Source organism: Anas acuta, chromosome Z (genome assembly GCF_963932015.1).
Source record: "Anas acuta chromosome Z, bAnaAcu1.1, whole genome shotgun sequence".
Classification (NCBI taxonomy): domain Eukaryota; kingdom Metazoa; phylum Chordata; class Aves; order Anseriformes; family Anatidae; genus Anas; species Anas acuta.
In genome coordinates, this window is record NC_089017.1 from 49251321 (window position 1) to 49266503 (window position 15183).

General features: G+C 41.6%; 1 non-coding gene across 1 annotated transcript; it reads left to right on the plus strand.

The window, feature by feature from the left end:
- Positions 1 to 7771: 7771 nt before the first annotated feature.
- Positions 7772 to 7875, plus strand: LOC137848707 (U6 spliceosomal RNA). Its single transcript, XR_011091482.1, has one exon. It is a non-coding gene; the product is annotated as a U6 spliceosomal RNA (small nuclear RNA).
- The last annotated feature ends 7308 nt before the right edge of the window (positions 7876 to 15183 follow it).

Here is a 15183-nt window from a genome sequence, read left to right on the forward strand (position 1 = left end):
GTAAGGTGGTATCCACACGTTTCCAGAGACCACCCCAGCAACTGTACACTATACTACCCACGGGTTCCCCAGATGCTACTGGAATACAGGTCAGTGACAGAAAGCAGAACCTGCAAACCTTGATTCTTGCTTCCATACCCCCTCCCATACATCCCTTCCACAACTCCTTTAATAGTCTGGTTAACAGCATCCTGACTCTTTGATTACATGTTTGGGGAGAATGTGGGACCTTCATCAACTTTAGGGTATCGATGGGCCAGGAAGGAAGATTTGTAATTCTTGCTAGCAGCTAAAGACAGCTGAACTTGTGCTGAGCTTCCACCCTGTTGCCAGGCCGTTCCTTGTGCCTTGGGCTCCAGCACTTGCTTCTTCTGAGTGGCAGGATTAAGATGCTTATTTCTTAGCCAGGTTGGCTCCAGTTCTTTCCCTATTGTGAGTGCCTCACCCAGGCTCATATAGCATTTCTGAATGCAGTCACCACAGAGTGTTCAGATAAGTAACGTAACAGCAACATCTGTCAGCTTGAATTTGGAGATAATGCACAACAGCTTGTCCCCAGTGTGTTGTTGTTTGGCAGAGAATGTCTGGCTCTGCTCCACCCTAAGTCTCTGCAGGCATTTAACACCATTCTGCTTCATTAATTGGTGGGGACTTAGGCTTACAGCTATCACAGACTGCCTTGCTGTCACCAATAGACTTTGGCAGGTGACAATGAAGAAATTCTATTCGTGCTTCTCTGAGGAAGACCTCCAACAGCTATGGAGGGAAGAAAAAAATACAAGTCTCTTATTCTGGAGAATTAATTATGCTTAAGCTTTTCGTACTGTTGGGACAGGGTTATAAAAGTGCAATGAAAAATGACAGACCAACAAGAAATTTACCCATATTAATGAGCCTACAGTTGGCTTGGTTGCAGGAAAATTAATTTTAATTGATTCATCAAAGAATGATCTCTCCTCGCCATTTCCCAATGGGTTCAAAGAGATAGTGATCTGACAAAACCCTCCAATGCCTCGAATTTTGCTTTGCCTACGCAAAATAAATAAATAAATAAATAAATAAATAAATAAATGCATTACATACAAGGTCACATCATTGAGTTCAAAAAACCTCTGAGAAGAACTTCTGTCTTGTGAATGGGAATCATCTCAACATGACTGTTACTCTCCCACCCACTCAGGTGAGTATTCCTTTAGTAGGGTTTAACTAAGACATGCCACATGTTGCCTTAAGGCCCTCCCTACTCTGGCATCAGTGGAGGCCATGCAATGTTGATCATGCAAGAAAACTCTCTCATCATGCCTTCCAATTGCATCTCTCAGCCTGCCCTGCCCAGTTTCTGCAGGAGCACAGTTTGGTACAATTTGACCATTTGCTATGCTATCTCAGGTGCACAGCTAAGACCTAGAGCTACTGTTAGATGACAATGTAATACAGGATGTAATATCTATGTCTGACAATAGCTTGGTGTGTAAGACAGTTTTGGAAAATGTCTCTGTATCTTCTCTGGAAGTGACAGTCTCTGCTGGGTGCTTCACTCCAAACTGCTTGCACAGTAGTTCCCTTGCAAGTGGTAGTCATCACACTGGTGTCTGCATGAGCAGAACAGAAGAACTTGTGTGAGGACCAGCCTGTGTCTCAGAGGCTTCCTACCTTCCACTGACTCCCTGTGTTTTTGGAGAAACTCATTCCAGTAGGACCATTGGTGCCACGTGACTGTGTGTACTGGGTTTATTTGCAAGGTTTTGGTAACAGGGGGGACTTCAGAGGTGGTATCTATGGGCGGAGCCCAGAAGCTGCCTCATGTCAGAGCAGAGCCAGCTCCAGCTGGCTCCAAAAAGGACCTGCTGCTGGCCAGAGCCAAGCCAGGGAGTGATGTTTCAGTGACTGGGAAGGAGCAACAGAGATGAAGTGTTAGGGAATGACTGCATCCCCCATTCCCCTGCACCATTCAGGTGTTCTCTGTTCTAGTCTGACAATGATAGTCACTAAATTATATTCGTCTCCTATGCTGAGTCTGTTTTGCCTGTGGCAATAATTGTTGGGTGATCTCTTTGTCCTTATCTCAACCCTTGAGCCCTTTCCATCATATTTTCTCCCCCTTTTTTGTTTAAGGAGGGGGAGTGAGAGAACAGTTGTGGTGGAGTTCAGCACCCAGCAGGGTAAGACCACCACAGTGTGTCATGCTGTTGTGGCAAATGGAAGCTGTAATCCAACCAAAGCATGTGGCTGACCTGCTGCCATCCTGTGCCAGGAGGCACATAGATAGAAAGTGATAAAAACAACTGTGTGACAGGACAAGAAGGTAGAGGACGAGACAGCACTGAGTTACTCATAACTTTTTCCATCTGACTACGAAGGACAAACCTCCTTCCAAGGACATGTTGCCAGTGAACACACTCCAGCTGTGCCGTATCAATGTGCCATAGGGAAAGCTTGTGTGAAAGGTTAAGGGAGAAGATGAGTGGCCATGGCATGCCATTGAGACATACCTCTATCCAGGAAGGATTTCCCCAGTTGCTCCCTGCTTCTAATCTTCCCGTAGTTAGTGTTGCTGCAGAAATGTCTTTTTAGGAAAAAGAATACACTACTATGTGTCTCTGAGTCACCAGATTCAGAGTGGTTCCTCTTTGGCATAAAGGAAGCAGAGAAACCAAAATTTCTCCTTTGGAGTAGAAAATGTCTTCCAAGGGAATATGAGATGGGGTAGAGCAGAGGATAAAGATATTCAAGAGAATCAGGTTTCTTCTGCCCTCAGAGTCCTGCATGTTTTCACTGAATACATTCTCCAAAGCTCAGAATTGACAAGCTCCCCAGTTAGCAATGCTTTCCCTACTGTCTCTCCAGAGATCAGAGCCATCAACTCACTTTGTAATTAGTCCCCAGATTTGTCTTAAATTCAGGCTTAACTAAAAGCACAGGCTGCTTTCTAATAAAATCACATGTAGAAACTGTAATAATTGAACTAATAGCCTCTTTTATTTTATTTATTTTTTATTTTTTTACCTCTGCCTTAGGTCTGACATAAGGGCCCCACAGTAAAAAGCCAATATTTGCTCACAGTTAGAGTGCTGGGTAATGCACAATAGCCAAACCATTTCCACTCTGTTTTAAAAAAAAGAATAAGTGAGCTATCTCAAATTCTCTAACGCTGTAGCCACTACCAAGCACTGACATCTTAATAGCAATCACCATAGAAAGGAGTCCGGTGGGGCCACAACATTCAAGGCAGGCATTACTTTGAAGTGTGGCATTACAGCTCATCAGAACTGGAAAAAAAAAAAAAAAAAAAAAAAACAACAAACAACACAGCAATTATTTCTCAGATTTGGCAAAAGTGAAAGAAAAAGAAAAAAATAGAAGCCAACAAACCAGGTCTGCTTTTAATCATAATCATAGCTTTGTAGATGAAAACCTATAGGCAAGCATGGCTTTGTCACTGTCAAATGGCTGCATGAAACTAACAATTACAGCTGATGGGAGCAGTGGAGGAACTAATCCCGCAGCAATAAACACTGCTTTTAAAACCTCCCTCCCTTACTGAGGACATGACTGTCTGCCTGAATGCTGGCGGGCCAGCGTAAAGCTGCAGATGACAGTAATTGTCAGAAAGGGCTATGGGTGAGTTTGACCTATTAAAATTGCCCAGCAAGTCCACAAGACATATGGAGTTTCTGGGAGAAAAGGCTGTTGTTGGATGTGCAACTAGTTGAAAACATTCAGATACATGCAAGCACACACAGAGTCTGATGCTAGACACACTATTCCAGCCTACAAAAAAAAAAATACATAAAGGTACATTGCAAGCACTGTGTTCTTGGCTTGGAAATGTGTCCTTACAGAGTAGCAAACCTGAGATGAGAGCTCATTTTTCCACCAACATTTTCTTAGCTTTGTGACCTTACTGGCAAAAGGTATGATTAGAATATGACAAAGATCCAGTATTTGGCCTGTCATCTGACAGTAAAATTCCCCATCTCTCAGAATACTGTTTGGTTGAGGCCAAAATGAAGTGGGTGAGCACAGAATTGAAAGAGGAACAAAGCTCTTCATCATGTCATGGGCAACTGGCTCATTCCAGTGGTGTCAAACTGTATACCAAAGGAAGGATGCTAGAGTGTCATTGGCTTGGACAGAAGCAAGTGTATTGAGTCACTGGACTAGGTGTTAAGGAAGCTTTTCTATGACTTTTTCTTTTTTTTTTTTTTTTTTTTACCTTCCACATGGAGGCTAGGAATTTCACAACAATGTTTTGTACAGTGCCAGCTGCTACTGAGTCTTCAGGTGCCTGAGATCTTGAGATGCTCCCAGAATATAAATCATCACATAGATGTATATTTACGTTGCAAAGGCAAGCTACCATGATAGAGATAAACTTGATAAATAAACTAAAATCAATAGAAATTGGGGGTTTAAATCCTATGGCATGGATTAATTATTAGATTCCTCTTGCAAGAAGAAAACAGCCATCAGAGACTCCAAGAAGTTTTCCATCTGCAGGAACTATCAGAAAGAGGCTGTTTATAGATTTCTGCTTTGTATCTGAAATTTGCATTAATTATAAATTCAAAAAAAAAAAAAAAGGTTTCAAACTTTTAGAGCTGGTAAAATGTTCAAGAGCATACTTGCAGATCTAGAGAAATGCTATTCTCTCATCTTTATGTTATATGCAGAATTTGTAAAGAAAAAAATTGTAAGGCAGTTTGTAAAAATAGAAAAAGAGAGGAAAATTTAGGTCTTTAATCAATAGCACTAAGTATGTACATATGTATTCAAAAGGAGAGATTCAGAATCAGTGAAAAAATTATTGCTAAATCTTAGGCAGTAATGAGTTTTGACTACATGTCATGCATTAAAATGTGATGCGTATAGAGAAATAATAGTGCTCTTGAAATTTGGTGACAATACCAGACTAAGCTGAAAGAGTTACACAGCTGAAGAGCTGCACAGCAAAGACAGGATCACGAGTTAACAGGCTGTGGAGTACAGGGTGGAGTGGGAAAGCAGTAATGGAAAGGCTGTTGAGTTTACGAGGGTGAAGAACGCTTACAGATAGAAAATAGCTTACTGAAATGTTTCCTCTTAGTAATCAATTTCTATTTAATTCTTTTTTTTGCTATTAACTCCAGGAGTGTGAAATCATTTACAAATTTATGCATATGGTATTAAGGTAAAATTACAGGAAACTGAAACCCTCTCCAAAGTTTGTAATCCTTGGATAAGTTCATTTCTACAGCTTTTCTACACTTGACCTCATGGTGTTTTTGTTCTCACTGCATAACATATTTGATGGAGGAGTTTGGTAGAAGAGCACTCTTCCATGCGTATCTTCAAGCATTACCTGAAATAAAAATAAGCATAAGTTTAAGGAGGTAAAGAATACTAAAGATTACAGTATCTTCCACTAGTAATTGCTTGCTATAAGCTTCTAATCGGTTAAAGCATTATAATTGTTCATCATTTTGCAAAGCTTCCTTCAGAAAGGAAATTTGGCAAAGGATGCTCTTGGGATACCAATCTGACATGCCCATTGGCCGCACTGCTCTAAGCTATTCGGCCTTGCACTTAGAGCAGACACCTGGGCACTCCATAGCCTGCCTCAGCAGCTCTCACCGGACTGACTTATGGACCAGTATGTGGCTTTGATGAGTCCCTTTTCAGCCCTGCCTCCTGTTAAGATTAAGCCTGAAAGCTTTCTAAAATGCAGTTTATTTTTATTTTTTATTTTTGTTGTTGTTGTTTTGTTTTGGTGGCCTTCCCCTCCTCCAATCCTAAACTGGTGGGGATTTAACTTTGCCTCATGCTGGGCTAGGCAGTGAGGGCTAAGCCAGCTCTGCCCCAGCCAGTGCCTGTGCTCAGTTTTCATTCCATGACAGAAGAAAGAAGGAGGAGCTCTTGAAGTCAAAGCAACACAGAGTGCTACCAAGGTGAGGCCAGCATTGTGCCCAAGCACACGTATCTGAGACAACTTTTCAAGGCTGCAATGAATCACTACAGATTGAGCATGTGAAAACTAATTCAGACAGGGGCATTTACCTTTTAGACACAAAAGTGGGTTTCTGCATAAGAAATGCAGCCTCAGTCTCTTAGTACTTTAAAAACTAGAGCTTTAAATTGCAACTTAAAGGATTTTGTTTTGGCATAGACGAGAACATTTTCTGCAGGTTCTGAGTTATCTTTGGAGAAGCTTTTATTCTAATTGTTCCTCTCAGGAAAATGGTTAGCAAATGTTGACATCATTTAATTGCATAATGGTTGAAAGTCACTTCATATCATTTAGTAAAGACATTGGCTTAATCTTTTTTCCTTTTTTTTTTTTTTTTTAATTATATTTGCCACAGTGATATATTTGTGTTATTAAATCATCTTGAATTTGCAAGAAGATTTTAAAAACAATGTATTTTTAGAATGAGTCATGCTCAATCAATCATCTGAACAGATCTGCCAGGAGAAAGCTGGCTGCAGAAGGCACAGCAGAGACAGAATTTCCCCAGGAGAAAGATGCAGACCAACATGATTCTCTGCAGTGTGTGCCACATCAAACTTATGCCAGAGCTATAGGAAGGGCAAATGTTAAAGGCAAAAAGCAACTTAAAGTGTCTTAGCATCATCAGAGGGAAGGATATTTTCATTGTCTGACAAAGGTCATTATTTCAAAAAAGTATTATGAAGGCTTTGATTAGCACTGACAAGGAACCTATGCTCAGAAGACGCATGCATGACCTGCTCTTGTTTAAAAACCCTATGCTTAGAAAAAAACAGAGCTGAAACATGTTCTGTACTTTGGGACTGAGACAAAAAGAACTGAATTTAGAAGCTCCTTGCTAGGTTCATTAGTTGATGAAATCTTACTCTTGGACATCTGTCCTGCCTCTCCCATCCCTCTCCTTACAGTTTTACATAAGCTAAAAGAGCACCCAAGAAGAGCCTGTCTTCATGGATGGACTCCAAACCCCTCCGCATCTACAAAAGTGTTATGGACAATGGACAGAGCTCTTTGCTTTCTAAGGTCTTGGTCTCAGACCTACTTCCTACTTACAGGTGTGGCGAGGAAGAGTGACAGTCCACCTCCACCTTACAGTAATGTTCAGCTTTGCATCACACCTTCTCTCTGAGTGACAGCACTGAGAGTTTGAATGAAGCTTAAGAGATTTTTCATGCCGTGTAAACAGGAAAAAAGTTTCAGCATTTTTTTTAGCTAGCTTTGAAAACCGAAGCCTAGAAAAGCCATTCTGAATGGGTTTTATTGCCTGTAGGCATTTTTATAAATAGCAACATGAAGTTACCATTTCACATTAGTGCTTTCTTTATCCATGGCCCTTGTAGGTAAGGTGAAACACTGAGTAATGCATTTATAAAACAATAAGTGCATTTTCCTTGAAGACCTGAAGTATTAAAAGGACCATTAAGTTTTTCAAGAGAGAATAAAATTCAGCTTTGACAAAATCACCTTGCAAAATAAACTATCTGTCCATCATAGTCCTTCTGATCTGACATCATGTGTGGTTTTCTTTCTCAGTTAAAAATTTGATTGTAGAATTCCTCAATTCTTTCCCTTCTTAGGTCTTTTCAATACTATGGGCAATGGATCACCTTGCAAATGGATTGGAAAGGATGGCTGAATCTGATGGTTTTGTTTTTTGTTTGTTTGTGTGTTTTCACAGAGAGATTTTACAGTGGCAGAAACACCTAGGCCAAATACTCCACTGCTCACCAAATGCTATCTATGGTCATTTGCAGTGCCCAGCTACACTCAAAGTTATAGCTGAAATTTTCATAAGGCATAGTTACACTAAAATTGGAATGGTACAGGGAAGATTAGCATGGCTCCTGCGCAAGAGTGACACACAAATTCGTGAAGCATTCCATATTTTGTAAATTAAACCAACGACACTGAAACCTAGGCGTAGGTGTTACGTTTCTTACCCTCAGGAAGTTTTAAGCTTAGAAATTAACAAGACCAACATTCAAAAGTTTTCTGCTCATTGTGATGTGCTGTTAGCAATGGTTCTACTATTGTACTGTCATGGTTAAAGCTATATTCACTTCTGCGCCTCAGGAAAGGAATTTCAGTGTTTTTATCATAAGGATTAAAAAAAAAAAAAAAAAAGCTATATTTTCAGCCCTCTGTCTGTGAATAGAATTTGAGTCATCTGAGAAGTTTCAAGAAAAATCAGTTAATTGGTTTCCAAGGGTTGACCAATTAAAATCTGGCACCAAGAAACATTCCTGTGCTAAGCTTTGTGTTTTAGTAAGCCTGTGTTGTTTAAAAACATCCACAGGAAAAAAAAATAAAAAAATCATAGCCTGTGAGAAGTTAGCTGAAGTGTTAGGGTGAAAATGTCTTTGCTCATTAGCAAGAAAACAGAGCAGGATTTTGCTTTTCTTGGCTTACGTCATAGTCTGCCAGCACAGTCACACCAGGCTGAGAGTTTGAAGATTAATTATCCCCCATATCTCCAACGAAACACTAGCTAATCCTCTGTTACATTTCAGCTGTGTGATACGGGGCACTGAGTTCAGCACTGCTCCTCACCCATGTGGCTCCAGACACAGCGAGGTCTGCCTTCAGAAAGCCCAGGAATTATTTCAGGTGGATCGACTGACTCAAGGGTTATATGTCAGATTTCTGCATCAGACAGCTTATCTCTTTCCCACCTTCTTCCTCCCCTGCTATTCCTCCACCCCTTGCAGCTCCCCTTGGCGCAGCTCAGGAGTCCTCCCGACGTGGGCATTCGCTATTCCTCCATCTGTGCATCAGTACCAACCAGGGGAGCCGATTCCTGCTGTCTTCAATGTGCTGTGATGGTCATTTTGCCTGGTACCCTCACAGCTGATACTCTTCCCAGAGCCTTGGAGCACCAGCTGCATTAACAGGACTGCGTTCAAGCAACATAAGGAACTCCTGGAACCCAAAGAAGGGGTGTATTAAGCAGGAGGTTACAAACAACTACCAGCTTTAATCATACGGGTTCATTTTGTGTTGTTTCCCATTCCTTTGGCTTTTTCACACGTCTTCTGCTTTTTCTTGATCTCTGTTGCCCCTCACAAAGCACAGGTATAAAATAAACATGTTTTCTCTGTGATAAAAGTAGGGCTCTGGCTCATTGCATGCTGCCTAATTGTTTGAGCTTTCTTCTTTTTCTTCCTTGAGGCTATCTCTTGTTATCTTTCAGAAGGGTCATAGTGAAAAGATCAGCTGGTGGTGTTGAACTCCTCTCTGGGCCTCACTGAGTAGCAAAACAGACAATCAAGCCAGGAACTCTTGTCAAATGCACAAGATAGATAGATAGACTAAAAAGAAGTTCTCAAGCAAGGCTAGACAGCCTTGCATGCAAATGAATGTGGAAAAGCTGAACAGGGAGACTGGGTCTGGCTCCTGTTCAAGAACTGTAGGGTTTCTAGATGCCAGGGACCACAAAATTATTGGTCACATTTGAGTCAGAACATATTCTTCAGTTCTTCTGGATTTTTAGGCTTTCTAACCTACTATGATCAAATAAGAAATCAAACAGTAAGGTCTGGTCTGAACCCACATCTTCACATTGAACCTGACAATCTTTTTTAGCCTTGACATTTGTGTTCAAGCAGACCAGGACGACTTCTGAGGAGCAGATTCTAATGAAGCAAAACATTTTTTTTGGTGGGAAAGTTTTAGTCACAGACAGTGTGATCTTCCCAAGAAGCTAAGAATAGCTTCTACAAAGCATAAAGCCTCTGTGAGTATTGGATGTGACAGAACCTGCCTTTGGCACAGACAAAGTGATGATGACCACGCATTTCTATGTTGCCTCTGAATGGTCTCTCTTCCTCCTGCCAGGTAAGACAAAACACAAACTTTCAGGTAAGATTGCTACTGTCTGAGGTGAAGCACACCATCTGCTTCTGTATCAGGGTATGGCCCTTTGGATATTGCAAAGATGCAGGTGAGTTTGTTTTGCCACATTCATGCAAAACAAGAGCTTTCACAAACAATTTGTCCGATGAATTCTGATATTGATATTAGTTGATATTGATCCTTCTAGGCATCTGCAAGACTCTCCTGATTTATAATAACATACTTGGAAGTGAAACTAAGATGAGAGCAAGGGCTTTGTGTTGTTCTACAAGATAAAGACCCTGCAGTCAGGTGTCCCCAGATGAGAAACTTCAAATAATCAGGACAAGCCGTCTTGGAACACCAGGAAGGGAACCTGCATATGCAGCATATCACAGTCTTTATGTAAACTGTGTTTGGAAAAGTTTGGGAGATTTAGAGAAGTTTTGTGTTGAGTCACTGGCAATGATAAATCATTATGTCATGAAAGCAAAACAAATCAAAACAAAAATCTGCTTTATTTTAAGTGAACCTATTGAATGGAAAGAAAGAAGGGAAGAGAAATGGAAAGAAAATTCCTGTTGGAATAAAGGTTGCAAAAGGTGCACTAAAATGCTAGGGAAAAGGAAACAGCCTGCAAGATCAGCAGTAGACAAGTGAGCAAGAACAGGATGATGGTAACGGTAGGAGAAAATCATGAGGAATTTTCTTAGGAGGCAGGAAGTCAAGGTCAGGTGCCACAGATTTAATGAAGAACTGCAAGGTCTGTTCAGAGTGTGCAGGGTGGCTGAGGTCACACAGCACAGGGAATAACAAAATGTAGGTGAGAGCAAAACTTCAGGAGTAAAAACCAGGGAAAACTGCTGTGTGCACAGATTACAGGTTGGACTTCTGGGGCTTACAAAGTATGGAGAGGGAAGGCTCAGCTTCTCCAAAACTTCTCAGCCTGCCTTTTACTCTTCAGGGCTGTTACCATTGCTGAAACCACAACTGTAGTTTTAGAGACTGGGTGAGGCACCAGGGTTGGACCAGCTCTGTCTTTTCAATGCAATAGTTGGTATAGATACCTCTTTTGCTTCGAGTTTTACATTTTTTCCCTGTCAGTTTGCTCAAATGGCATATACTGAATTATGCAGTGGGCCAGAGCGTGGACCTTCCCAGCTAACAACTAGGGAGAACAATTTCATTAATCTTTGTTTAGCACAGGCTACTAACAGAAGTTTCTTTCTTCTCATGCAGAGCTCTCTGATGCAGGTCCCAGGGCTAAGGAATTTTGCTAATATCCTGTGTACCCATTCATTAATTTGCTCTTTTTTGACTAACAAGGATGAACAACATCACAATAAAAGCTGGATGCAAGGGTGCAGTTTTTACAAGTTATTTTAATAATGGTACAGAGCAAAAAGATTAATAACTGTACAGGAAATCAAATTGCAAAAATAATTTTAAAATACCCAGCTTTTATAATAATGGGTACTTAGGAAACACTCATGGGAAATCCATTGCTTAGTTCATCTTGTACAGTATATAATTAATCCTTCGACCCTTACAGCATTACATGTACAAGACAGATCCAGCAGAAGCACTGAAGTGTATTGCTCTCGTGTTTCAGTACAGACAAGTAAAGATGTGGCATAAGGCAAGTCCCTTCCCTGAGCAACCACCCGTTATCTGCTTTGGTCTCAGGAAACATGGAGTTCTCGATAAATTAAGGAAAACAGATTTTTTTGATACAATTTGAATAACAAAAATGGCATAAGACATCTGTGGATTTGTCTGCTCAAAAGCAGAACTTGAGGGGGGCTTTGCAGATGTGCCCACCCTGCTAGGCTAAGTGAAGTTTCCCATTGAGAGCAAAATCTCACTGACCTGGGTCTGAAATTGGTTTAAGCTCATGCAAAGTGAGTTGGGTATTGCAGCTGTGATTTATTTGTGAGCACAGTCCCACAACAGAAGTACTAGCAAAACGTTTTGAGTACAGACATGTGGCTGCCACCAGCAGTGGGCTGACAGCATGGTGCAGGCACAGTGTCAGACATCTTGGGGTTCTGCAGGCTGTGCTCTGACAGGCTTTAGGGTCTTAATCATCTCCACTTCAGCTTAGGAAGCCTACTAGTTCCTTGTTTGCTGAGACACTAGTTTCCAGGGATGTGTACAGGTGTCAGTCTGCCCACCATCCACTGAGGTTATGACAGTAATCTACATAGGTACTTCTTCCTTCAAACCCATCTATTTTCTTCCAGTTCTTAGATCAAGGTGGAACTGCTCAGATATGAGGCTTCCAAAAGCGCTCTCCAGGTTAAGCCCTCCGTATAGTTCTTCTAAAAATTAATCGACAGAAAGAAGCAACCTGCTACATCAAAGTAAAGTTAAACAAAAATATTCTGGAAACACGGCTGCATATAAGAAACTGCTGTCTGCATCAGTTCTTGCTGGGTTCCCCAGTGACTCACCATTGCAGAATTTCACAGGGAAGAGCTCTCTAAGATGTCTGTCCCAGAGGGCCCGTGCCAGGCTTAGTTGCAAACCAAATGAATTAATCACATTAGTTCACACAAAAAGACTCCATCAGATATTCATCCTTGTAAATCTCAGCTGCGCAGCATAATAAACCATCTCGGGGATCCTGCATTGCCTGAGAGGGGCACTGCAGGCCAAGTGGGATGTCTGCTTCCCAGTTCAAAGTCATGCCAAGTCTCCCACTGCTTCACTTCAGGCTTCCTGGCTGCAGAGGCATCTGCTTAAAGCAGAGCTGGGAGCAAGAAGTGGCTTGGAGAAAAAACACCTGGGTAGCCTTACTTTCATTTCCCATTTCCAGCGGTGAAGAAGGTTGAGCTGTTGAGTCCTTTTTGCACCCTGGGAGTTAGTTTTCATACAGGCAAGAAGCAACAACGGGTAATTATTCACTGATTCCTGCATGGCAGGCCCAAAACATCAAGGCTTCTGCATTGGCTGTCTGCCAGCCTCCAGTCCCAAGGCATATCCTGTGTATAATACCAAGCAAAAGAAGCAAAGCCTTGGAGTGTTCTCTCCAGACAGAGAAGCGCCATACAACTGCTTGTGCTGTCCCAAGTAGAGACTGAAATGGGGGACAAGAGAAGTCGCCTTGTGGTAATTGGGTATTGACCCAAATGACTTTCAGGTTTCCTTCAGCCAGCTTCTGGGGACAAGTCAGAGAACTACACGAAGAGCTGTAGGCACCAAGAAATCATTTCCTGAACTCTCCTGTGGCATTTGCAGATGTAGCCTTCTTTTCTAAAGCTGGATGTTGTTGTCTTTGGATCTAGGGGATCGGCCAAGTGAGCTGGCCCAGTCAAAACTTTTACATAATGTAGAAGGGGATAGAGTTCCTAAACTACACATAAAAACATGCTGGGAAAGACAGTCTGGGCTATTCCTGCATCAAGGAAAAGCAAACCCATCTATGGAATTGCTTTTGCTCACAGACTTGGGTGCACTTGTTGTTGAGTGCAGAAGAACTGAGAAGTCCTATGGGGACTTCCCAAGGGGACTTGATGTTGGGTGTGAATAGCCAAGGATTTGAATTGTACGATGTTAATTGCTATATGATACTACACATCATCACTACTGTAGTTGTTACGTGCCATATCGATGGTAGCGCATTAAGACCCACCCAGATTAATGCTGCAGAAAATTTGGTGGAAGCGAGTAAAGTGTGTCTGTGATGGGACGAGAACCGGCTTCAGCATGCACCACACACTACCTCTCCTGCCCTGAACGACTGCTCTGACAGATAGAGCCTGAAGTCATGGACTAAACAAACGCAGTGGACTTTTTAGAGGGATGGCCCATAGAATAAGGGAATTATATTTGTGTTTGTGTTTATATGTCTTTTAGTTGTTGCAGAGCAGTATTGGCACAGAGCCAAGGACTGTTCATCTCCTGGTGTTGCCCTGCCAGCGATGAGTCTGGGGGTGCACCAGGAGCTGGGAGGGACAGAACCAGGACAGCTGGCACAGGCTGGCCAGAGGGATGTCCCATGTCCTGTTGTGTCAAGCTCAGCAATAAAGTGCGGGCTTGGCCGGGTGGTGCAAGGCTGGGGCACTGCTCAGGATCTGTCTGGGCATCAGTCAGCAATTGCATACACTTGCTTAGAATATTCTTTTATCATCACTATTATTACTGTCATTATTTTTCCCTTCCTTTTCTGCCAAATTAAACTATCTTTATCTCAACCCATGAGTTTTTACCCCTTTTTTTTTCAGTTCTCTCCCCCATCCTGCTGTGGCAGGGTGGGGTGTGTGCATTGCAGGGGGAGTGAGTGCACAGCTGTGCGGTGCTTTGCTGCCTGCTGGGTTAAACCATGACAAATCTCCTCCTCAGAACCCATTACTTCTGCCAAAACAAACCAGGGCCCGCACTATTCCCAAAAACCTTATACAGAACTGGTGAGCACATGAATTATTTGCTGTCTTATCGCCACAGTTAATTTGTTTTAGCACAACAGACTAAATCCCAGCGTAGGTCCTTTCACTTTGTGAGATTTATCCCAGAAATAACAGTATCTTTGGAATGCTCTGAACTCATTTGCAATGTTGACTTTAGAAAGAAAGCATCTTCTGGATTTTGGAGTAAGTAGAAAGAAGCTTTTCAGAGGCAGTGAGAATTCTCTCACAATACTTCTCATTCCCTTCTGAGTTTTCTGACGAGATGAAAGAATAGGGAAAGGGAATGTGCCTGTTGCATTATTTCAGTAACAGCAACAGTGTTGTTCTTTTGGTAAATATTTCAGCTTTATTTTGGTAAATGTTTCATTCCATCTGAGGTTTTTCTCTGCCTTCTTTAGTGAGGAAACTTGCCAGCCAGAAATTTCTTTTTCTTAGAAGCTGCAGCAAAATGAAATTCCCCATTGAAAACTGACAGAAGAAAAAAAAAAAAAGAAAAAAAGATACAGATAGTAATTTCAATAAAGAATTATTTTAAAATTTTAAAAAATAAGCAAAACAAAAATAAACAAAAAACCAACTCATTATTTTATTTTTTCTTTTAATAATATTTAAATTCTGTTGGAAAGGAGATGCTTGCAGGCAGCTCCATTAACACACCAGACCTCCATGTCAATAAAACAATGCAGAACCGGCCCTCGTAATGTCTCATAAAGGAAATGATCCCAAGGCCAGAGCCTGCCTTCTCCCATATATGAGAATGGGAGTAGTAGTACACAGTAGTACACAGTAGTGATGTGACAGAAAGGAAACCAATTTGTTGGTTTTTGCAAAGTTTTTCAGCTGTTCCGTTACATCTGGTACATCAGCTTGGACACAGTGATTCACAGCACACTTTACATAGGGGTCAGCCTGCTCCAAGATCATTTTCAAACCTTTCATTTCATTGACTTCCAAAAA